Source organism: Vigna unguiculata, chromosome 1, assembly GCF_037176805.1.
Source record: "Vigna unguiculata cultivar grain cowpea cultivar isolate G323 ecotype 2 chromosome 1, ASM3717680v1, whole genome shotgun sequence".
Lineage (NCBI taxonomy): Eukaryota > Viridiplantae > Streptophyta > Magnoliopsida > Fabales > Fabaceae > Vigna > Vigna unguiculata.
In genome coordinates this window covers 23,722,698-23,747,161 of record NC_140792.1, presented here as the reverse complement: position 1 = coordinate 23,747,161, position 24,464 = coordinate 23,722,698, and the positions used below count along the sequence as shown (strand labels likewise).

Here is a 24,464-nt window from a genome sequence, read left to right as displayed (position 1 = left end):
TGTTCGATCAAAGGGCGAGCTTCCTCGAAAGCCCCGTTCGAACAGCACCGACCCAAGCGGTCAAATGAAACTCTAATAGGGTATAAGTGACACACATTGTCAAAAGGAACGCCGCTACAATGCTTTACAATAACTTAGCTAATAATAGCTTTCCAATGCGGATAGGTCGATGGGCCGATAGGCCGACCGAGGCTCCCTAGGGGACCCGAACCAAGCCTGTTCGATCAAAGGGCGAGCTTCCCCGAAAGTCCCGTTCGAACAGCACGGTCCCAAACGGTCAAATGAAACCTGACAGGGTATAAGTGACACACGCTTTCAAAACAAACGCCCCTACAGGGCTTTACAATAACTTAGCTAAATAGCTTTTCAATGCCGATGGGCCGATAGGCCGACTGAGGCTCCCTATGGGACCCGAACCAAGCTTGTTCGATCAAGGGGTGAGCTTTCTCGAAAGCCCCATTCGAACAGCATCGATCGAAGCGGTCAAACGAAACCCCGATAGGGTATAAGTGACACGCGCTGTCAAAAGGAACGCCCCTACATGGCTTTACAATAACTTAGCTAAAAATAGTTTTTCAATTATGGCCAACCGACCGAGGCTCCCTACGGGACCCGAACCTAGCTTGTTCGATCAATGGGTGAGCTTTCTCGAAATCCCCATTTGAATAGCACCGAACCAAGCGGTCAAACGAAAGCCCGATAGGGTATAAGTGACACGTGCTGTCAAAACGAATGCCCCTACGCAAGTTGATTAACAAATAAATAACTAAAGTGAGGCAAGCACGTAAGTTGATCGTCATCAACAAAGAATCCTATCATTTCATTGTGCCCCGTTCGGGCTTTTTGATAAACCCTTTTCGCTTCATCTCTAACATTGCTCAAGGCTTGGGGGCCTTGTGTACAGTATGGCCTACCGTCGGACCATCGATCAGGCGGACCAAGGACCATCGGTCAGGTAGACCAAGGATCATCGGTTAGGTGGACCCTCATTTATGAAGACAACCGACAGGACGCACGACCCATCGGTCGAGCGACCACACCAAAACCTGGATCAATAATCAGGTTTAAAACGCAATTGGGCCATGATTAAGAAACCCTAATCACAGGCCCAAACCGAAAACTATAAATAGAAGCCCAAGGTAAGTTGGTAAGCACCTTCAACTCGCATTTTATTACAGCATTTACTGCTACCTACCGATCGGTCTTAAAACTGACTTATGCATCAAAGCCTTTTAGACAGGTACCCCGATCGCCCGACCAGCCGAATGGGAGGAGAGAAGACGCTAAGCAAGAGAAAGAACTATATAAGCTCACTAAGGAGGACAAAGGACAAAGGACTCGAGGATAATTTGAGTGTTGGAAGTAGGTGCTTGGTCCCTACACCCGAAACAAGATGCTTCTAATCTACAAATGTGATATTCCTATTGAATTTGTGTTTATTTTTACTTATTTGTACAAATTTTTTATATTCAATTTCTAGTTTCAATGATGTTAATTTTGGATTCAAACGTATAATTTTTAGTTCTCTATTTTTACTTTTATACATTTTATCATGTCAACAATTTATTATCTTTTTCTTAGCATTTGATATTTATATTCACCTAACATTTCTAGTTCTACAATTTTTTATAGAACTAATTTTCATGAAGTAAAATGTAAATTATAACTTATAAATAAACACTTCCAAAATTAGAACCTTAATTAAGTCCATTAAGAGCTTATTTATACATACATTGTGTTACTAAAAGCCATTTTGAATAAAATTGAGTCTAAATTATGAACGTTGGTAAGACAAGTTTTTAAACTTTAAAGTGATATGTTATTTGTACATGTGATCTTGAATCAATATAGCCAGTAATTACTTCAAATTAAATGTTGTGTGTATGAACAATTACCATTGTGGTTATATGATTACCTAATTGATTTGGATTCATCACATTTCATAGTATAACTTCATGTTGTCCAAATCAAGTCATTTAGGTCACTGTCTAGCTCACTCACAAGCAAATTTTAATTTACATCATTTAACTTAAATGTTGTGTATGAATAATTAGCATCGTTTTTGTTTCTTTGTTGGTTTTAATCATGAATGGTTATGTATTCATTGTTAAAGTTGATTAATACTTTGAGATTTTAATGTACATACACATGTCCTTTTACGTATGGTTTATTCTATATATGTCTGAGTTGTATTCTTTTAAGTTAGTATCATCGATACATTTTAATTATTACCGATTTTTTTAAAACATGTTGTAAATTGTGGCTATTGTAACAATGAAATTTGTGGTAGTTACTTGTTAAACGTAAGAACGTTTGTAATAAGGAAGAAATTTTGGATAGTTTCTATTGTCAACAAAGTTTAGTAAAAACACTTGATAGCAATGTCACAGCAATAAATGTAGAAAACTTTATTGGGAATGATTTGTTTGCATTAATTTTATTTTTTTATCTTTTTATGTAGAAAATTTTATGAAAAAAATTAGTTTGGTATATAAAAGAATATTATATTTTCTCAAAGTTAAAAATATTAGTAAAGTATAAAAAATAGGAGGAAGACGTTGTTTTAATTTTTTTAATGAGTTATGATAAAGCATGCATTTAAGAATGAATGTGAAGGGAATAAACAAAGCTTGTAAATACTAGTGGAAACATAAGCTATTTTTACTATGTTTGATCTGCGATTTTATTTATTATATGAAAGATAACTAAATATATTATCCATTTTACTTTGACATTTATCCCGTTGAAACCATTCTTAAATTTAAGTTTTAAATAACCTTTGTGCTTTATTTTTTCCTGATAACGCCACTCTTCACATGGGATATTTTTAAATATGAGAAATTGCGTGGTTTTTTTATAAAAATTGGTTAAATATATTTTTGGTCCTTATATTTTTAATGAAGATTGGAATTAGTTTTTTTTTTGGAAATCTTGAATCAATCTAGTTCCTCTATCTTGAACCAATCTTTGACACTTGTTCCATTTAGGTACACTTTCACATTCAATTTACAACATGTTTATGGGTGTGATAATATTTGTGATTGATTGTTAAAATCAAGAATTAGGATTATAACTATTAGTATCTTTCAATTGGTATCAGATCCACCCAGCGGCGGATTATTATGCGTGCGGGGACCTTGGCCCCCCAAAAATTTTGAAATTTTTTTTACAATAGATATTTTGATTTTTTTATTATTATAGATATTAGGTATTTTGATTTTATTTTGTTATAAATATTAAATCAAATATTTTATTTCTTTTATAAAATTAATAATTAATACTAATAAATAATAAAATATAAAATCAAATATCATAAAGAATAAAGATTTGTTCCTGCAGAGAACAAATAAGATACATTAGGCACAAGTGTCACCCTACCCACATAGTCTGCTATCTCCTCAGCTAGCCTCTTCCCGGTTGACACATGTCTGAAGCTTAAGTCAGCGAAGGCTCTTAAAAAGTCAAATCAGGTGATTAATGAAGTAATGAATGCGTATCTTTAATTCGTGGGGTCCATGCATATTTATAGATCACTAATTATGTCTGGACACGTCATGGGTTGGGCCCTTGCTGGAGATTGATGACTTGTTTTCCACTAAGTCCTTGATTGTTCTGTATAGAGTTGTCGGCCTGAACCGAGTACCTCTTGACGGCTTAGGCCGCTATAGTTTTTTTTCGATTTGTTAAGTCACTGTCGCTTCTTAGTGGTTTTAATCCAGGTGTCTTAATGTGTTCATGGTGCTTACTACTACTCGGCTTAGGTCGACCAGGTGCGGTACAAGATTAAAAAGATTTATCAAGATATTTTTTATTATTTATTTTCATTATAGATTGTGTTTTTCATAAATTGTTCTCATATTTCATTCTCATCTGTTTTCTTTTGTTTTTGAAAAGAAAAAGATCTATTATTTTTTCTCTTATTTCTCATTTATTCTCTTCCATTCTTGAGGATGAAAAGAAGAAAGTAATTCTTTCATCTCACTTGATAGTGAAATATTAATTCAATAATTTATTTAATGAGCATCTTTTATATGTTTATCCTTGAATTTCTTACAAATTGTTCTCATCTTCCATTCTTACCTATTTTCTTTTGTTTCTAAAGAGAAAAAGATCAATTATTTTTGTTTTCATCTCTCAACTATTCTCTTCCATCCTCGAAGAAATAAAGAAGGTAATTCTCTTTTGTCTCACTTGATAGTGAAATATTAGTTTAATAATTTATGTAATGAGCCTCTTTTATATTAATTGTTTATTTTATCAACATAGAAGAAAAAAATGATTGTACCGTGTGTTTTTTATAATTGAATTTTAAGTGTGATTTGATTATCATCGAATTTTCTTTTGGTATTCATGTCTCTCAATTTTTTATTAGATTATGATAAATCATTTTTTAGTATTATTTTTTTTAAATAGGTATATTGATGAAGAATAAAAGAATAGATTCATTTTTTAAAAGTGATAAAAGGGAAGCTACCCGTGAAGATGAAAACAGGACAAATTCAACTCTTCCAGATATCTGAAGCATGATACTAATGTTCCAATTGTTCAATTAGTTAAGGTTCAAAAAATTATATGTGAGGAGTTTCATATTAATTCTTTGGAACGTGATCCAGGAAAACATCTTCAAATATGGAAATATCCAATGAGTCAAAGAGATGAGATTCGAAGAGCTTATTTAAAATGGGGTCCATATCAAATGCAACTTGAAAACTATCCTTATTCTAAGGAAAAACATCCAAGGAGATTTCAATCTAGTTGGTTTAAAATGTTTCCTTATTGGCTAGAGTATTCCCCGGCTAATGATGGAGCTTATTGTTTTGCATGTTATCTATTTAGTTCAAAGCCAGATGGTCGTTTTGGATCATATGTGTTTACTAAACAAGGTTTTAGATCATGGTGAAAGGTTAATGCAGGAAAAAGATGTGCATTTCTCAACTACATTGGAGATAGTCCTTGCTCACCGCATAACAATGCAATGAAAGCTTGTGAAGACTGTTGGCAAAAGCAATACAAGTCTAAATACTGAAGCAAGATTTTGACGATGATAAAAGAAGCCTGAAGGCCATCTGGAAGTCAATATGAAGACCATGTGCTGTTGTGTTTAAAGCTATCTTGTAAAATGTAATTAGATTAGTTAGAATCAGTATTGTACAAGAAAGCACTGGAATAATCGATTATCACCTCTGATAATCAATTATATGTTCAAAATTTTGTTTTTCATAAACCACACTGGAATAATCGATTATCACTATTGATAATCGATTATCCTGGTCAGTTAGGCGCAACTGTTCAGCTTTTTGACCTAATTTCTGGAACCCCTATTTAAGGAACCTCAGAGTTACTTCTCACTTACCCTTTTGAGAAGCTAGAGTGCTAGTGTTGTGATTGCAAGAGAGCTCTCTGAGTGTTATCAATAGAAGCTTTAAAAAACCTAGTGTGGGTAGAGCGACAACTTTTCCTGAGAGGTGTTCTAGGAGATTGAGTGTTGCTGATGTTGCTAGGAAAGCTAAGGTCAAGGTTCTCTGTGTGATTCAGAGAAAGGTGTTCATCTCTTGTGTGATTCAAGGGAGGTGTTTTCTTTCCTTACACTCTTAATATCTGATTGTAAATCTGTTACTTGTTAGTGATTTAGTTAATCTCCTTTTTGAGAGATTAACAACTGGACGTAGGGTCTTTTGATCCGAACCAGTATAAATACTTGTGTTCAATCTTCTTCTCTATCTCTTTATTTCATCTATTATTGTGTTTAAAGAAATTAATCACTGATTTAATTGATAAATTTTGGAAAAATTTTAAAGCATTAATTTTATTACTTAAAATCAATTCACCCCCTCTTGGTTTTTGTCCATACGCCTAAACATTCCGCTGCACGATACCAACAATTGGTATCAGAGCTTGCTTTGATAGTTCTTCAAAATTTTCGAAAATGGTTGGACAAAATCAAACATTTGCTGAGGGTGCGTCTATCAACATACCTCCTTTATTTACTGGTGAAAATTATCCTTTCTGGAAAGTTAGGATGCAAATTTTTCTGGAATCTGTTGATAGAGGTATTTGGGATGTTATTTTAAATGGTCCGTTTGTTCCTGTTAATATTGTAAATGATGTGCAGGAACTGTTCCTGCAGAGAACAAATAAGATAGGTCAGGCACAAGCGTCACCTTACCATATAGTCCGTTATCTCCTCAGTTGGCCTCTTCTCGGTTGATACATGTTAGCTTGGACCCAGGAGGGGTTACCTGCAGAAGAGTCTCTAAAGCTCAAGTAAGTCAAAGTTCTCCTAAAGTCAAATCAGTGATTAATGAATGCGTACCTTTAAATGATGGGGTCCACGCGTATTTATAGAGCATTAATGACGTTTGACCATTTCATGGGCTGGGCCTTGACTTGGGCTCTAGGTGGGGCTTGCGAGTGGGCCAGGGCCCAAACCCAGGCCCTTAAGGTTTATTGGAAGTGGACGTCTCTATTATGTTGAGTTCGTTAGAGTGATCGGCCTAGGTTCTAAACTTAGCGGATATGCTGGAGTGGTCGGTCTAGGCCGGCTATTTGTCTTGATGGCTTACGTTGGTGTAGGTTAGGCTAAGCCGGACTAGGCTGGAAACTTGGCTGCCTTGATATGCATATTGTTTACTTGTTTGGTCTAGTTTGGCTAGGTGTGGTACACTAGTCCCCCAGCCTTGTCCGATATGAGTTGTCGGCCAAGGGTGATATGTGTTAATGTGCTAGCGGAACCGGCTAGGTGTGATACACCAGTCCCCCAGCCTTTAAGTGTGGTGAACAATGTTAAGGCTAAGAATTTGTAATTGTCAGAAGGTAGGTGAAGGGGTGTCAATTGGTCAAATCGAAAAAGTTTTGGCGCCGTCGTTTTGAAGTGTCATATCCTTCGTAATGATGGTGTCGATTGGTCTGGGGTATCATTTTGGCGGGACGATTTTCATCGTTTGAGATTGTGGACCATAAATATGGATTTGAAAACAGATAGGAGGTTACTTGTTTCATTTGCGAGAATTCTGAATCCAGAGATCTTGTGCACGTAATACTGTCTGACTAGTTCCCACTTTCGACCGACATCTTCTCGTAAAAAACAAAACCAGGTATGTCTAGTAGTGATAGCATGTCTACGTTTAGTAGTAGCAAAAGTACTGAGTCGGAGAGGAGTAAAGATAGGTTGCTTGGTGACGAGGGTACGAGTTCTATGGCTGGTACTAGTGGGATGCCAATGGAGGTTGTGAGGGAGGTTCGGGAGGATCCCCCCAAAGAGTTAGAGGAGAGCAACTGGCCGGTGAAAGGCGGCTACGGGTGGGTGGCTGGTGATGTTCGTGATCAGTCGTCTCTGTTCAGGTGGTCCCGCTTACTGAACTCCTAGTTGAATTGCACACCTGTTATCTCCAAGGGTGTCAGTAGGGGTATTGTTTCTTTGGAGAGGGTCAGCGCTATCGACCGGGTATGCCACGGGCAGGAAGGGGCTACCGAAAAGTTCTTCTACATGTACATGTGCCACTTCTCTCAACTTCATGTACGATTGTCGCTAGACGATTTTACCATGGGCGTGTTGCGGGCGTTGAATGTGGCACCCATACAGCTGCATCCGAACAGTTGGGCTTATTTGCAGGCTTTTCGCATCCTGTGCCAGTCTTTATACTTGGAGCCTACTCCTTACGCTTTTTTGTATTTCCACGATACTAGACCTCGGCAGCTGGTTACTTGGCTATCCTTGATAAGTCGCCCTAGCATCAGCAGACTGGATGCCTTCTCCCAGTCTTTCAAGCATTTCAAGGACGGGTACTTCAAAGTCTTCGTCAAGGAATGGGGTAAATCTCATTTTTTGAATGCGAATGGGAGTACCAAGTTTCCCTTTAGCTGGACAAACAATCATTCTCGATATAAAGACATGGGAGTGGAGGAGTTGTCGGCTGGTGATAAGGAGGTGGTGGGGATGTTGTTGAAGTTTGTGGATAAGTTGCCCACTAAGAGCCTAGTTAGGGTTTATAATTCGGTGCATCCGATAATAGATATTGAAGGTATCTGTTTATTACTTAAGTTGTGTTAATAATGCTAAGTTGTTTTGATCCGAGTTGTGATATGTTATTGCAGGGCATATGGCGTAATCTGGCAAGAAGAATCTGGCGCTCTTTCAATCATTGAGGAAAGAAATGGCCGCTAAGGCCAAGGCGGCTGGGAAATCTGATGTTCCCAACCTGCAGGAATCGGTGGTGGAGGTGCACGTACATGGCGGGACGAAAAGGAAGGCTGAGCTTCCGCCTCGACCCGAGAAGGGCAAAGATGTGAAGAAGATAAGGGCAGCTCTTCTTGGAACGGCTAGCGGGGCGGGGTCGGCTAGTGGGGAGAAGGGGCCTGAAGCCAGGTTGATCGAGTTGCCGGAGATATCCGTTAGGAAGGATATCTCGATCGACCTCCCAGATACCATTGTTAACTCTATCGATAATATGGACGTGGATCATATTGTGAGAACCATGGTAGAGTTTGGGAGCAAGGCCTTAGTCCTGAGCCGGCGTGTAGGGTCTCTTTACAGAAGGGAAGTAAATGAGGTTAGGGAGTTGCAGGGTAAGGTGGATAGGCTGGAGGAGGAGAAGGCGGCCTTAGAAAAGGAGAAAGAAGGCTGGGAAGCGGAGAGGAAAAGGCTGGCAACATGGAAGGTGCGTTGCTTGGATTCTGAGGATAAATTGAATAAGCGTATAGGAGAGTTGGAGGAAGACTATGAGGACTTGAAGGATAAGTATGATGGGGCTGTTGGGGTGATTGAGGGGTGCATCTGTAAGCCCATAGTACTTCTATTAACTCTTCAGGCCATCGGCCTTTGGCGGTATCCAACCTCTTGCGCAGCTCTACGAGAATAACTTTGTTTGCTGCCTTTGCTTGCCCATTGGTTTGTGGATGTTCTACAGAGCTTGTGATGTGTTTGATGCCTAGGCCGGTGTAGAATTTGGCTAACTCCTTGTCAATAAATTGTCGGCCATTGTTTGTTATAATGGTATGTGGTACACCATATCTGCATATAATGTCCTTCCACACGAACTGCTGGACTTGCTGGGCCGTGATGGTGGTTAGCGGCTTGGCCTCGATCCATTTGGTAAAATAATCAATGGCTACGATTAGGAATTTTACTTGCCCCTTGCCGGGTGAGAAGAGGCCGAGGATGTCCATTCCCCACTTAGCGAATGGCCATGGGGACAGTATGTGGTGTAGTTGTTCCTGTTTCTGATGAATAAGGTTACCGTGCTTCTGGCATGGCTTGCACTTCCTGACATGATCCTGGCAGTCTGCTTCTATAGTGGGCCAGAAGTATCCGGCTCTGAGAACTCTTGTAGCCATGGTGCGTGTGCCTGAATGATAACTACAAATTTCTTCGTTTAATTCTTTGATGATATATTGGGCTTGCTCTACCGTGACACATTTAAGTAGGGGTTGGCCGTATCCGCGTTTGTAGAGGTCATCACCTACCATAGTGTACCTGGCGGCTTTACCCAGCCAAGTTTTGTCTGCGTCGAGGGGGGTTGACGGTTTTGAGGTATTGAATGTAGGGGGTGGTCCAGTTTTGGGTTTGGGAGGGGGTGACGTTGCTTGCTGGGGTGTGGGTTAATGTTTGGCAAGTGTGTATGATGGAAGGTGTGGAGAGTGTTTGTTGTAGTAGGGATCGATTACGGTTTCTGAGTTTGGTGCTGGCCAATTTGGAAAGGATGTCGGCCTTGACGTTGTCGGTTCTCGGGATGTGTTCGACACGGACTTGTTTGAAAGCGGATTGAATAATCGCACGGACCAGATGGTAATACTGTAGGAGGATGGGGTCTTTGATTTGGAATTCATCGTTTAGATGACCTACAGTGAGTTTGGAGTCGGTTTTGCATGTTAACTTCTTGACGCCAACTTCACGGGCTAGGAAAAGGTCGGCGAGGATGGCTTCATACTCGGCTTGGTTATTTGACGTTTTGAAAGCAAAGTGAAGGGATTTCTCGATGAGGATGTCGTTGGGGCCTTCTAAGACGATGTCAACGCCGGCACCCCTTGGGTTTGAGGAGCCATCTACATGAAGCGTCCGCTGGTCCTCAACGGTTGTTTGTTGTAGGTCGTTGACGAAGTCTAAGAGACACTGGGCTTTGATAGGGCCGTTGGGTTCATAGCGGATGTTGAATTCTGACAGTTCCACGGCCGATGATGACATGCGTCCGGCTAGATCCGGCTTTTGTAATATTTTTTGGATTGGGTAGTCGGTCTTGACGGTTATGGTGTGGTTTTGGAAATATGGGCGGAGGCGGCATGCTGCGTGGACCAAGGATAGGGCTAGTTTTTCTACCATCTGATACCTGGTTTCAGGATCTTGAAGTGTTCTGCTCACAAAATACACAGGATGTTGTGTGCCTTCTACTTCTTGAACGAGCGCTACGCTGACGGTATAGTCGGTGGCCGTGATATATACTAGCAGGGGTTGGCTGGTGTCTGGTTTATGGAGGATAGGGGGTGAGGTTAGGGTTGTTTTCAGTTTTTGGAAGATCTGTTCACAATCATCCGTCCACGTGAACCAGACGGATTTCTTTAGGAGCTGGATTATGGGTTGAGTTTGTTCAGCTAGTTTGGGTAGGAAGCGAGAGATGGCTGTGAGGCGGCCGATGAGGTGTTGGACTTCTTTGACGGTAGTGGGGCTGCGCATTTCGATGATAGCCTTGCATTTTTCAGGGTTAGCCTCTATGCCGCGTTGAGTTAACATGAAACCAAGGAATTTACCCCGGTCGACGCCAAATACGCATTTGTCGGGATTTAGGCGGAGGTTATATTGGCGTAGCGCGGAGAACACTGCCGCCAGGTCTTCAGCATGTTGATGATGGCTTGGGGACTTGACAACCATGTCATCGACGTAGACTTCGACACAATGCCCTGTTAGATGGCTGAAGACTTTGTCCATTAGTCGCTGGTAAGTTGCCCCGGCGTTTTTGAGGCCAAAGGGCATGACCCTATAGAAGTAGTTGGCATCGTCTGTGATGAAGGCGGTCTTGTGCATATCTGCTATGGCCATGGGGATTTGGTTATAACCTGAATATGCATCTAAAAAGCTAAGCTCCTTGTTTCATGCCACGCCGTCTACGAGTTGATCGATGTTGGGTAAGGGGTAGGCATCGCGAGGGCAAGCCTTATTCAAGTCTGTGTAGTCTACGCACATCCGCCATTTGCCATTGGCTTTCTTTACCAAGACAACGTTAGAAAGCCAAGTGGTGTATTGAGCTTCTTCTATAAATCCTGCGCTCAGTAACTTGTCGGCCTCCACCTTGGTCGCTTGTCGGCGTTCTTCTCCAAGCTTGCGCTTTTTATGGGATTCGTAGCGGGCTTCTTTATATATGGACAGCTTGTGGGATGCCACCTGGGGTCTACTCCAGGGAGGTCGGCGGCCGACCAGGCGAAAAGATCTGTGTTGTTGATGAGGATGGGTGTGATTGTGGCACGCTCATCAGAGTTTAAACCGGTGCCTAAGTTAATGGAGTGGCCATTGGGGAGCTCCAGAGGAGTGGTGTCCTCGACTGGTTCGAGGCGGACATCCCGGCCTATTCTAGGGTCAAGGTCCTCGCCGGATAGGGCTATGCGGGAACTAGGGGGTCGTTCGATATGGTTGGTTTGTTGGATTGGGAGTTGTGGTCGTAAGCTTGCCATGTAGCACTCGCGTGCCAAGCGCTGGTCACAGTGTATGGTCAGGATGTCGCCGGATGGGGCAGGGAACTTCATGGCCAAGTGAAGGGTAGAGACGACTACGCCAAGTGTATTGAGGGAAGGACGACCCAGGAGTATGTTGTAATATGTTGGCGCATCGACTATAAGGAAGCGGATTGGGATGGTTTTGGTTTGGGTTCCTTCCCGAAAGACGGTGTGGAGGTCTATGTAGCCCCGTGTGGATACTTGTTCGTCGGAAAAGCCGTATATGGGCTCATCATATGGGATCATGGCGGTGTCAGGAAGTTGTAAGTTTTGGTAGGTGGCCCAGTAGAGGATGTCAACTGAGCTGCCTTAATCCACAAGGACTTTCTTAACAACATAATTTTCGATTTCAATGGTGATGACCATGGGGTCATCCTGTTGGTGGTCGAGGCCGTGGAAGTCGTCATTTGTGAATACGATGGGGGGCATACGGCGTCTGTGGTGGGAATGGGTGATATGGTTGATGGATTGTATATGGCGGAGGTGTCTCTTTCTGGCAAACGAGGTGGAGCCTCCACTTGCGAAGCCACCAGAGATGGTGTTAATGGTGCCTCGTAAGGGGGGGTCGGTAGGGGTGATGTCGGTACGGGCGGGCTCTAGCTGTTGATTGTTGGGTTGGGTGGGGTGGCTATTGTGATGGGCGTCGTTTGGTTGGCGTCTGTGGTCAGGTCGCGGGGGGTGGCGGGATCGAGATGAAGAGGAATGGTCATCCCTACGGATGAAGCGGCGAAAGTGGCCAACACGGACCAGTTCTTCTATTTTATCCTGGAGTGCTTTGCATTCTTCCGTAGTGTGACCATGGTTGCGATGGTACCGGCAATATTTGGTCATGTCGGTGTTGGGAGGTGTGGTTGTCTTGCGTGGTGGGGGGAGGAGATCAGCTTGGAGGGCTTCGTCTAGAATGCGGGAGCGAGCTACTGTGAGGGGGGCGTATCTGGTGAAGCGAGGTTGGCGGGGTTCACGTGGGCGGGTATCAGGGCGTGGGTGAGGTTGTGGGGTGGGGTTGGAGGTGGGGTTGGAGGTGTTGGCGGTGTAGTCATTGCAGAATTTGGTGTCGAGGGTTTGCATTTCCTCCATGCGGACGTAATCGGCTGCACGTAGTTTGAGTTCGTGCATGGAGGCAGGTGGGTGGAGGTAGACGTTGTTGGCGAAGGGGCCGGGTTGTAGGGTAAGAGTCATACATTGGAGAATCATCTCCTGGTTGAGGTGCGGTGTACGAAGGGCGGCTTTACTAAAACGATCGATGAACGCTCTGAGTGGTTCATTAGGTTCCTGTCTGACACCTAGTAGGGATGTGGTGGTGGTTTAATGTGGGCGGCTTCCAGCGAAATGGGTGGAAAACATGTGGGAGAGAATGTCGAAACTATCAATTGAGTAGGGCGGGAGAGTGGTGAACCATTCTAGGGCAGGGCCTTTGAGGGTGGTGGGGAAAGCTTTGCAAAAGACTGCGTCTTGGGATGTGTACAGGGCGACATGGGTGATGCAGACTTTCAGGTGTTCGTCACGGTCGGTTTCGCCGGTATAGCGATCTAGGTTGAATGGTTCCCACTTGGCCGGGAGAGAGGTGTTGGCGATGAAATCCGTGAATGGGTGGTGGCGTCTGGGCTGGTGAGGGGGGGCCATGTGAGGTGGGGGTGGGTGGTTGATCATAGCAGGAAAGGTGGAGGTGATGTTGTGAGGAGAAATGTGGGTTGTGGGAAGATATTATGGGTTGTAGGGTGGGATATGTGTGGTATGGAGGGCGGTGGGTATGTTGTAGGGGATGTGGGTGGTAGGGAGGGTGGGGAAGGGAGTTGGGGGTGCAGTGAGCCCCGGTTGACCGGATGGAAAGTGATGGGGATAGGTAGAGGTAACGGGTGTCTGTTGGGTGGTGGTGAAGGTGTGGGGGGTGGGATTGTATTCACTTTCTTCCTCTATAGGCTGGAAAGCCGGAGACTTCACAGCTTCAGAGGTTTCTTTGGCTTTTCCCTTCAGGTTGGGATCCACCTCGATCCTTCGCCTGAGGCGAGAGTTCTCTTGTCTCAACGCCTCCATTTCTTCAGCACTGCGCTTCTTCAGGTCTGCGAGTTCATGTTGCATCTTTGCTTGGCCGCCTAGGATGGCGGCCAAGTCAGGGGTGATGCTGGGAGGTACAGAGGGACCAGCTTCTGCTTGCTTGTTCGCTCTTGCTCTGCTGCGGGTAGAAACCATCTTCAGAGAAAAAATGGGTACTAAAGGTGTTCGTCTTGTGCCCCACGGTGGGCGCCAATTGTTCCTGCAGAGAACAAATAAGATAGGTCAGGCACAAGCGTCACCTTACCATGTAGTCCGCTATCTCCTCAGTTGGCCTCTTCTCGGTTGATACATGTTAGCTTGGACCCAGGAGGGGTTACCTGTAGAAGAGTCTCTAAAGCTCAAGTAAGTCAAAGTTCTCCTAAAGTCAAATCAGTGATTAATGAATGCGTACCTTTAAATGATGGGGTCCACGCGTATTTATAGAGTATTAATGACGTTTGACAATTTCATGGGTTGGGCCTTGACTTGGGCTCTAGGTGGGGCTTGCGAGTGGGCCAGGGCCCAAACCCAGGCCCTTAAGGTTTATTAGAAGTGGACGTCTCCATTATGTTGAGTTCGTTAGAGTGGTCGGCCTAGGTTCTAAACTTAGCGGATATGCTGGAGTGGTCGGTCTAGGCCGGCTATTTGTCTTGATGGCTTACGTTGGTGTAGGTTAGGCTAAGCCGGACTAGGTTGGATACTTGGCTGCCTTGATATGCATATTGTTTACTTGTTTGGTCTAGTTTGGCTAGGTGTGGTACAGGAACCAAAGCCATTCTCGCAATGGACAGCAGACGAAAATAGAAGAGCCAAGTATGATGTAAAAGCTAGAAATATAATTTCATCTGCCTTAACCCTAGATGAGTTTTACAGGATCTCATTCTGCACCAGTGCACAAGAAATGTGGGACATATTGTGTGTAACCCATGAAGGAACAAACGATGTGAAAAGAGCACGCAAGAACTCCTTGATCCAAGAATACGAAATGTTTCAGATGCAACAAGGAGAAACTATCTACGATGTACAGAAACGATTCACACATATCGTCAATCATCTCACAGGTCTAGGTAAAACTTTTGACACTGATGAATTAAATATAAAAGTTCTTAAATCCTTGAACAGGACTTGGCAGCCGAAGGTGACAGCTATCACGGAGTCACAAAATCTTGCGACAATGACGATGACAGCTCTGTTTGGAAAGCTGAGAGAACATGAGCTTGAACTGGGCAGATTAAATGATGAAGAAGATATTGGAAGAAAGAAGAACATAGCCTTTAAAACTGAAGTGGTTAAAGGTAAAAAGCAAAAGGAAGAAGAAGATTCGGATGACGATGAAAATCTTAGCCTTATGATTAAGAAGTTTACAAAATTCATGAAGGCCAAAGGTAAAAATCAATTCAAGAGCAACAAGAAGGATAATCAAGGATCATCCTCAAATTTCAAATGCTACGGATGTGGAGAATCTGGACACGTCAAAGCTGATTGCCCAAATTCAAAGAAAAGTGAAGAAAAGAAGGGCAGAAAATTCTTTAAAAAGAAGGCATACATAGCATGGGAAGACAATGCCTCAAGCTCATCAAATTCTAGCGATTCTGAAAATGAAGAAGCAAATCTATGTTTGATGGCTAATCATGATGATTCTGACAGTGAGGTAAATTCTACTTGCCATGAAAATGACTATGAAGATTTGTATGATGCCTTTCAATAATTACTCATTAAATCTAGTAAATTGGATAATGCTCATAAAAAGTTAAAATCTGATTTTAAAGATTTGCAAAGTAAATTTGAAAAATCTCTCTTGAAGAAGAATTTTTGAAAAATAAAATTTCGATATTAGAAAATAAAGAAAAAGAAATTGTTGAATGTGCTTCATATAAAAGCTATATGTTTGATATATGTATTTTGTAAAAACATCTTGAAGATGCCTTTGAAAATAAAAACTGTGAAAAGTTTAATCTCAAGAAAAACCCAAATAAGACCAAGCATGCTCATAATCATAATTTAAAAATAAAACTAATAGAATTCGTAGAATTTGGGTAGAAAAAGGAACATATCATTCTATGAATACATATGCATGTACTGCTACATGTTTTTATTGCATGAAAAAGGGTCATACTTCAAACAAATGCAATATCAAACATTTTGGTGTTCCTAATAAGAAGTATCATTGGGTTCTTGTTCATAAGTAGATATTTTTATTCTAACCCCAAGGACCCAAACAAGTTGTTGGGGACCTAAATGAATTGTTTCCTTATTTTGCAGATGACTTCTAAATCCAGAAGGTCAATGTGGTATCTTGACAGTGGTTGTTCAAGACACATGATTGGAGACAAAAAGAAGTTTAAAAACTTTAAAAGAAAGGAACAAGGATTTGTCACTTATGGGGATAACAACAAAGGAAAAATACTTGGAACAGGTGATGTAGGTGGAGGAAATACTTTGGAGATCAAGGATGTACTGTATGTGGAAGGACTAAAGCACAATCTTCTCAGTATAAGCCAATTATGTGATAAAGGACTCAAAGTAATATTTGAGAGTGACTATTGCACTATTCATCAAAAGGACTCCAAAGAGGTAACCTTAAAAGGTATGAGACACAATAACATTTACTTGATTAATCTTGATAATGCATCATCTAGTGATATAACTTGTTTGGTTGTTAAAGAAGAAAACCCTTGGTTATGGCATAAACGAGCTGCTCATATTAACATGCAACAATTAAACAAACTAATTTCTAAAGAATTAGTAATTGGATTGCCAAAAATAAAGTTTGAAAAAGATAAACTATGTGATGCATGTCAAAAAGGAAAACAAGTAAAATCTTCATTTCATTCAAAAAATGTGATTTCTACATCAAAACCTTTAGAACTTTTGCATATGGATTTGTTTGGTCCTTCAAGGACAAAAAGCTTTGGAGGAAATTATTATGCTCTTGTTATTGTTGATGATTACTCAAGATATACATGGACCTTCTTTCTCACACTAAAAAGTGAGGCATTTAAAGCTTTTAAGAAATTTGCAAAAGTAGTTCAAAATGAAAAAGATTTGAAAATTAAAGTTTTAAGGAGTGATCATGGTGGAGAATTTCAAAATGAATTGTTTGAAAATTTTTGTGAAGAAAACGGAATTATGCATAATTTTTCTGCACCTAGAACTCCTCAACAAAATGGAGTTGTAGAAAGGAAAAATAGATCGTTAGAAGAATTAGCTCGTACAATGTTGAACGAATATGATGTGCCTAAATATTTTTGGGTTGATGCTGTGAGCACAGCATGTTATGTATTAAATAGAATGCTCATTAGACCAATTTTAAAAATTACCCCCTATGAGTTGTTTAAAGGAAGAAAGCCTAATGTAGCACACTTAAAAATATTTGGATGCAAATGCTTTGTTCTAAATAACGGAAAAGAAAATTTGGATAAATTTGATTCTAAGGCTGATGAAGCTATTTTCTTAGGATATTCATTAACTAGTAAAACCTATAGAATTTTCAATAGAAGAACCTTGAATGTGGAAGAATCTGTGCATGTTATTTTTCATGAAATTGTGGACCTTGAGGAGAACCCTCTTGAGTCAAATAAAACAAATGCAGGTGATGAAGAATATTTCAAAGAAGCCCTTGATGAGATGTATCTAAATGAAAATCCACTGACTGAACCTGAAGATCTTGCCAAAAGCTGGAAATCACTTAGAGGATTGTGTCTAGAAAATGTCATTGGAGATATATCAAAGGGAGTAGTTACTAGAAATATGTCAAACTTATGTATGATTGTTGCCTTTGTTTCACAGATAGAACCCAAAAGTGTAGAAGAAGCTCTTCAAGATGATCAATGGTGTATAGCAATGCAAGAAGAGCTGAATCAATTTGAAAGGAATGAAGTTTGGGAACTCATTCCTAGGGATGATTCACACCAAGTCATAGGAACAAAATGGGTGTTCAGAAACAAGCTGGATGAGGATGGAAACATCGCTAAAAACAAAGCCAGACTTGTAGCAAAGGGATACAGACAAGAAGAAGGTATAGACTATGATGAGACATATGCTCCAGTTGCCAGGTTAGAAGCTATACATTTACTTCTTGCCTATGCTTCTCTCATGAAATTTAAACTATATCAGATGGATGTCAAAAGTGCTTTCCTAAATGGATTTATAAAAGAAAATGTGTATGTTGAACAACCACCTGGATTTGAAGACTATAAGTTTCCTAATCACATTTATAAATTAAAAAAGACATTGTATGGATTAAAACAAGCACCTAGATCTTGGTATGAACGATTAAGTACATTTTTGTTAGAAAATGATTTTGAAAGAGGTAAAATTGATTTAACCTTATTTATTAAAAGAGTAAATGAGCATATTTTGCTAGTTCAGATTTATGTAGATGACATAATATTTGGGTCTACTGATAGTTCACTATGTAAAGGCTTTGCAAGCATAATGCAGGGAGAGTTTGAAATGTCAATGATGGGAGAATTGACATTCTTTTTGTGTCTTCAAATTAAGCAAATAGAAAATGGAACTTTCATTTCTCAATCTAAGTATTGTAAAGAAGTACTTAAGAAATTTGGAATGGATACTGCTAAGGAAGCAAGTACTCCTATGGGAACCTCCTGCTACTTAGACAAAGAAGAATCAGGAATAGAGGTAAATCAAACTATGTTTAGAGGCATGATAGGTTCTTTGTTGTATCTTACTACAAGTAGGCCTGATATTATGCAATCTGTATGTGTGTGTGATCGTTTTCAAGCCAATCCAAAAGAATCACATCTTACTGAAGTAAAAAGAATTTTAAAATACTTAAAAGGAATTGCATGTTTTGGACTTTGGTATCCTTTAAGAGCATCTCCTAATTTGATAGGATATTCAGATGCTGATTATGGTGGTGGTAAAATAGATAGAAAAATCCCATAATGCACTCTAGGACAAAGCACATTGAAATAAGGCATCATTTCCTAAGAGATCACATTAATAAAGGGAATTGTGAGATAGAATACGTAGATACAAAGCATCAATTAGTAGATATCTTTACCAAACCTTTAGCTAAAGATAGATTTTATGAACTAAGAAGAGACTTAGGCATATTAGAGATCTCTTAAAATTGCCAAAAACTTAAATTCCTTAAAAATCCGAAAAATAACGTCAATAATCGATTATAAGTATCAATAATCGATTATCAACCACTCTTAAAAATTCCCAAAACATTCTGGAATAATCGATTATTTGGGGCAATAATCAATTATCCTTAAATTCTCAGCCTTAAAATTCAAAAAACGTTCTGTAATAATCGATTATTTGTGGCAATAATCGATTATCCTTCATTCTGAGCCAAAAATCAAAAACTCACTAGAATAATCGATTATCACTTAGGATAATCGATTATTAGCTCGTCAGAATTCATATTTTGCCCAGTTCATGAACCAACAATTGATTATCACCTTAGGATAATCGATTATTACACGTCGTTGGACCAAATAAATTCAAAAACTAGACGTTGCAACGGCTAGATTTGCATCAAATCGCGTGTATATGGTCGTTGGAGACTCTTCTCTATAAATATTAGCCATTTTGTCACCAGAACACTCTTTTCTCTCCATCAACACTCAAGAACCTCTCATTTTCTCATTTTCTCAAAAACTCTCAAAAGCTTCCCTCTCCTTTACCTCAACCATGGTTGAACCCTCTCGTAGGAAGATTCCTACCCGCAGAAGGACTGCATCTTGTGCCTCTCAACCCTCAACTCCACCCAGGACTGCCTCCATTGAAGGATGAAGGATTTCCGATGAAGACAGAAGATCTGAATTCATCACATTGTGGAAAGACAAGCCCCTCATCACTCTGAAATTCATCCAGTCTCAATGGTTTGTAAATCGCCATTTCACAATTCCTAATTTTCTTGCTGAACAAGGGGTAAAATTCTTCACAGAGATGCGAGGCACCTACTACCCTGATTTGGTACGAGCCTTCTACTTCAATTATAAATTCAGAGATGGAGTGGGGTTTACAAAGGTGAAAGGTGTTGACATCATTCTGGATGATGATATTTGGGAAAATGTTGCATAATTTCCCATTCATGATGGCACATCTCCAATCCTCACTGCTGGCATTGAAGGGTTCAACAAAATATTTGCTTACAGATCCTTTATGCGACGCCCGGATCAAGAAATAAGCTGCCAATTGCTAGCAGGGCCTCTCAAAGTAGATGAGCGTCTACTTCACTATCTTATTGTTTGGATTCTGTGTCCACGTGGAACAAATCACGCACAGTGCAGTGAAGCAGATCTTATGATCATCTATGCCATGCTCAACCGCATCCCTATCTATTGGCCAAGCATCATTCTTGACACCATGCTCAAAGCCAAGAGATTGCCTCAATATCCACTCCCGTATTCCTTACTCATCTCTCGTATTTGTGAGTACAAAGGGGTAAATGTCTTTGATGAACAATCTCACAAAACCACTGAGGCAAACAAAATTGCAGAAAACTCCTTGAAGCAGATGAAATTTATTCCTTTTGGGAATACCTACATTCACAAGGATGATATGCCTTCCTCGGACAATGAAGAAGAAGAGAATCCTCCCACTGCTCCTATTCCTCCTGTTGACACACATATTGGATCATCCAGTGGTGTTGGTGGCTCATCCTCTTCTTTAGAGGATCACATTTTAAACCTCAACCCGAGACTTGAAGAATTCTTTCTTCTCTCCACTCACAGACATGAAGAAGTCACTGGCTTAATTAGAGGATTAGATTCTAGGTGTTGGTATCGCGTAGCGGAATGACTAAACAATGGTCAAAAATCAAGAGGGGGGTGAATTGGATTTTTAAAAATCTTGACAATTTTTAAAAATTTTCTCAAAATTTAATTAATTAACTTAAAATAATAGTTACTTTAAATGCAAGTGCAAATAAATAAGGAGTTTAACGGAAGAAGATGCACACTGATATTTATACTGGTTCGGATCAAAAGACCCTACGTCCAGTTGTTAATCTCTTAAACAAAGAGATTAACTCAATCACTATAATAATCAAATTACAACAGATTATATAACAATAAAGATTAGAAAACACCTCTCTTGAACAACCACAAGAGATGAACAAAACTCCCCCTGAATCTCACAGAGGATGACCAGCTTTCCTAGCAACAGCACATCACTCAATCTTCTAAGAACTCACTTAGAAAAAGTTATCACTCACTCACACTAGGTTTTTCAAAGCTTTCTTTAAGAATCTCACAGAGCAATACTTTGCAAGCACAGCCAAAGAACTCTGAATCCTAAAAAGGTGCATTTGAAGTTGAACTGCAGTTCTTTAAATAGAGTTTTCGAAAATTAGGTTAAAAATTGAATCGTTATGTTCCAACTGCCAACGATAATCGATTATCACTAAGGATAATCGATTATTCCAGTAGGTTTTCGAAAATCACTAGACTTCCTTCTTTTTTCCAACACTAGGATCTCTAACTTAGAACATAAATTTGATAAATATGAGGAAGGTGATGACATGAGTCAAGACTTTTAAAAGTCTACATCATAGTTATTTTTTATTTTTTGCAATTGTAATATGTTTTCCAGTTTTATTATTTTTTCAATAAAAGTATATTTTTCTTGTTATTCTTTACCATTGTCTAATTGAGGGGGAGCTTCTCTATTGAAACTTTTTTTTTCATATGATCAAAACAGGGGGAGAAAAAGTTTAAAAGTTTAAACCAAACAGTGCTACTAACAAATCTACTTGTAAGATATTTTGATTGCAGATACTTTAAACATAGTGTTTTGATCATCATCAAAAAGGGGGAGATTGTTGGCAAAAGCAATACAAGTCTAAATGCTGAAGCAAAATTTTGATGATGATAAAAGAAGCCTAAAGGCCATCTGGAAGTCAATATGAAGACCATGTGCTGTTGTGTTTAAAGTTATCTTGTAAAATGTAATTAGATTAGTTAGAATCAGTATTGTACAAGAAAATTTTGGTATTTCTCGAAAAATCAAAGTGATAATCGATTATCACTTAGAATAATCGATTATCCTGAGCTGAACCAATTTTTTCAAGAAAGTACTGGAATAATCGATTATCACCTCTGATAATCGATTATCTGTTCAAAAATTTGTTTTTCATAAATCACATTAGAATAATCAATTATCACTAGTGATAATCAATTATCCTGGTCAGTTGGGGGCGACTGTTCAGCTTTTTGACCTAATTTCTGGAACCCCTATTTAAGGAACCTCAGATTTACTTCTCACTTACCTTTTTGAGAAGCTAGAGTGTTAGTGCTGTGATTGCAAGAGAGTTCTCTGAGTGTTATCAATAGAAGCTTTGAAAAATTTAGTGTGGGTAGAGCGATAACTTTTCTTGAGAGTTGTTCTAGGAGATTGAGTGATGCTGTTGTTGCTAGGAAAGCTAAGGTCAAGGTTCTCTGTGTGATTCAGAGAAAGGTGTTCATCTCTTGTGTGATTCAAGAGAGGTGTTTTCTTTCCTTACACTCTTAATATCTGATTGTAAATCTGTTACTTGTTAGTGATTTAGTTAATCTCGTTTTTGAGAGATTAACAACTAGACGTAGGGTCTTTTGATCCGAACCAGTATAAATACTTGTGTTCAATCTTATTCTCTATCTCTTTATTTCATCTATTATTGTGTTTAAAGAAATTAATCACTGATTTAATTGATAAATTTTGGAAAAATTTTAAAGTATTAATTTTATTACTTAAAACCAATTCACCCCCCTCTTGGTTTTTGTCCATACGCCTAAACATTCCGCTGCGCGATACCAACAAAGACTTGTTGAATCAATCTATGCACATTAATAACATTATAAATATTCAAAGTTCAAAACAAGTCTGCAAGAATCGTTTACAGCTCAAAACCTCTATTGACACAATTTGTTGGCTAGCATTTCAAGCTTGTGCATTTAGAGGCCACGAGGAAACACCGGAGTCAAGTAATAGAGGTAACTTTCTTGAAATGATTAAACTTCTAGCATCATATAATGATAAAGTGGCACAAGTTGTGTTAGAAAATGCTTCGTATAATGCTAAGTATACTTCTCATCGTATTCAGAAAGAAATCTTGCACATTTTCTCTAGAAAAGTAAGAAGTCACATTCGAGAAGAAATTGGAGATTCTAAATTTTGCATAATTGTTGATGACATTGATTCAAAAGTTAAGGGAGGATGGTTGGCAAAATCTATTGAAAGGTATGGTATTCTTTTGTGAACAACATGACATTGATATTCCTGATTTTAATTCTACTTATGTTGCACGTCATGGCCATTCTCGACATCAAAAAGATCATGTCACTATTGAACATCATTTTAGGGTGAATATATTTCTTGTTACAGGGGACAAGCAGTTGCAAGAATTAAATGACAGGTTTAGTGAGCAAACAATGGAACTTTTAACTCTAAGCAATGCTTTAGTTCTTAAGGATGCTTATAAAGCTTTTAACATTGAGGATATATGCACTCTTGTGAACAAATATTATCCTTTAGATTTTAGTGAGCAAGAGAAGATTAGTTTAAAATTTCAACTTCAACATTTTATTATTGATGCTCCTAACCATCCAGATTTGAAAAATTTATCAATCATGCTTGAATTATGTCAATCTTTGGCAAGAACAGGAAAGTCAAGGACATTCTACATGATTGATGGTTTAATTCATCTTATTTTAACTATTCGTGTCTCTACAGCTACAACAGAAAGATCATTTTCTGCAATGAAGATTATTAAAACGAGATTGCAAAATAAAATGGAAGATGAATTTCTTCTCGACAATATGATTATTTACATTGAAAAAGAAATAACTAAAATTTTAGTTCTGATTCAATTATTGATGAGTTCAGGGATCTGAAGGAACGAAGGGCAATCTTTTAGATATTTGTGATTTCTTTTTTAGTTATCGTTATACTAAGTTATGTATTCATTTTTATTGTGTTAGTGACAATAATGAAATGTATAAATTTTGGATGTATTATTTGGGTTCCCCCAACAATGTTGGTCAAGATCCGCCACTGGAGCCACCCATACTTGATTCATATCTGTCTTTGGAAATTTTTTAAGGATTCAAATTATTTAGAGAACCCTTAATCCCATTTTTGATTTTGGGGAATTAAAAAAAACAAAAACCCCAAATTAAGAATTTTAGGGTTTCTTAAAACCCAAATTCAGCGCTGCCCTCGTCTTCCCCCACAAGCGGCGACTTCTTCCTCCACCAGCGGCATATTTTCCCCTTCTGCGAATGCACCTCCATTTCTGGTTTTCTGCAAGTCTGTAGAAGTGCATTTTGCAGCGGTGGTGATCTCCAATGGTCGACGGTGGAGTCGTAGGGGAAGATTTTGCAGCGGCCGACTCGCAGTGGTTCCTCTAATTGCTAAGGGAGACAAGTTCAGTATAAGTCAGTGTCTAAAGGGGAATTTGGAAATTCAAGAAATGCAGAAGATTCCATATGCATCAGCTATATGGAGTTTTATGTATGCCCAAGTGTGTACGCGTCCTGACATAACATACATAATTGGGGTTCTAGGCAGATATTTAAGCAATCCAGGTATGGACCATTGGAAAGCAGCCAAAAGGGTCATGAGATATTTAAAGAGAATAAAAAGATTACATGCTCACATACAATAGGTTAGACCAGTTGGAGATCGCTGGGTTTTCTGACTCAGATTTTGCGGGATGTCAAGACAGTTTGAAATCCACTTCAGGTTACATTTTCATGTTGGCAGGTGGTGCA

The 24,464-nt window shown here is 39.6% G+C and overlaps 2 pseudogenes; both read left to right on the top strand.

Moving 5' to 3' along the window:
* The first annotated feature begins 634 nt into the window (after positions 1-634).
* Positions 635-22,882, top strand: LOC114189239 (uncharacterized; annotated as a pseudogene).
* Positions 22,881-23,608, top strand: LOC146888790 (uncharacterized; annotated as a pseudogene).
* Positions 23,609-24,464: the final 856 nt, after the last annotated feature.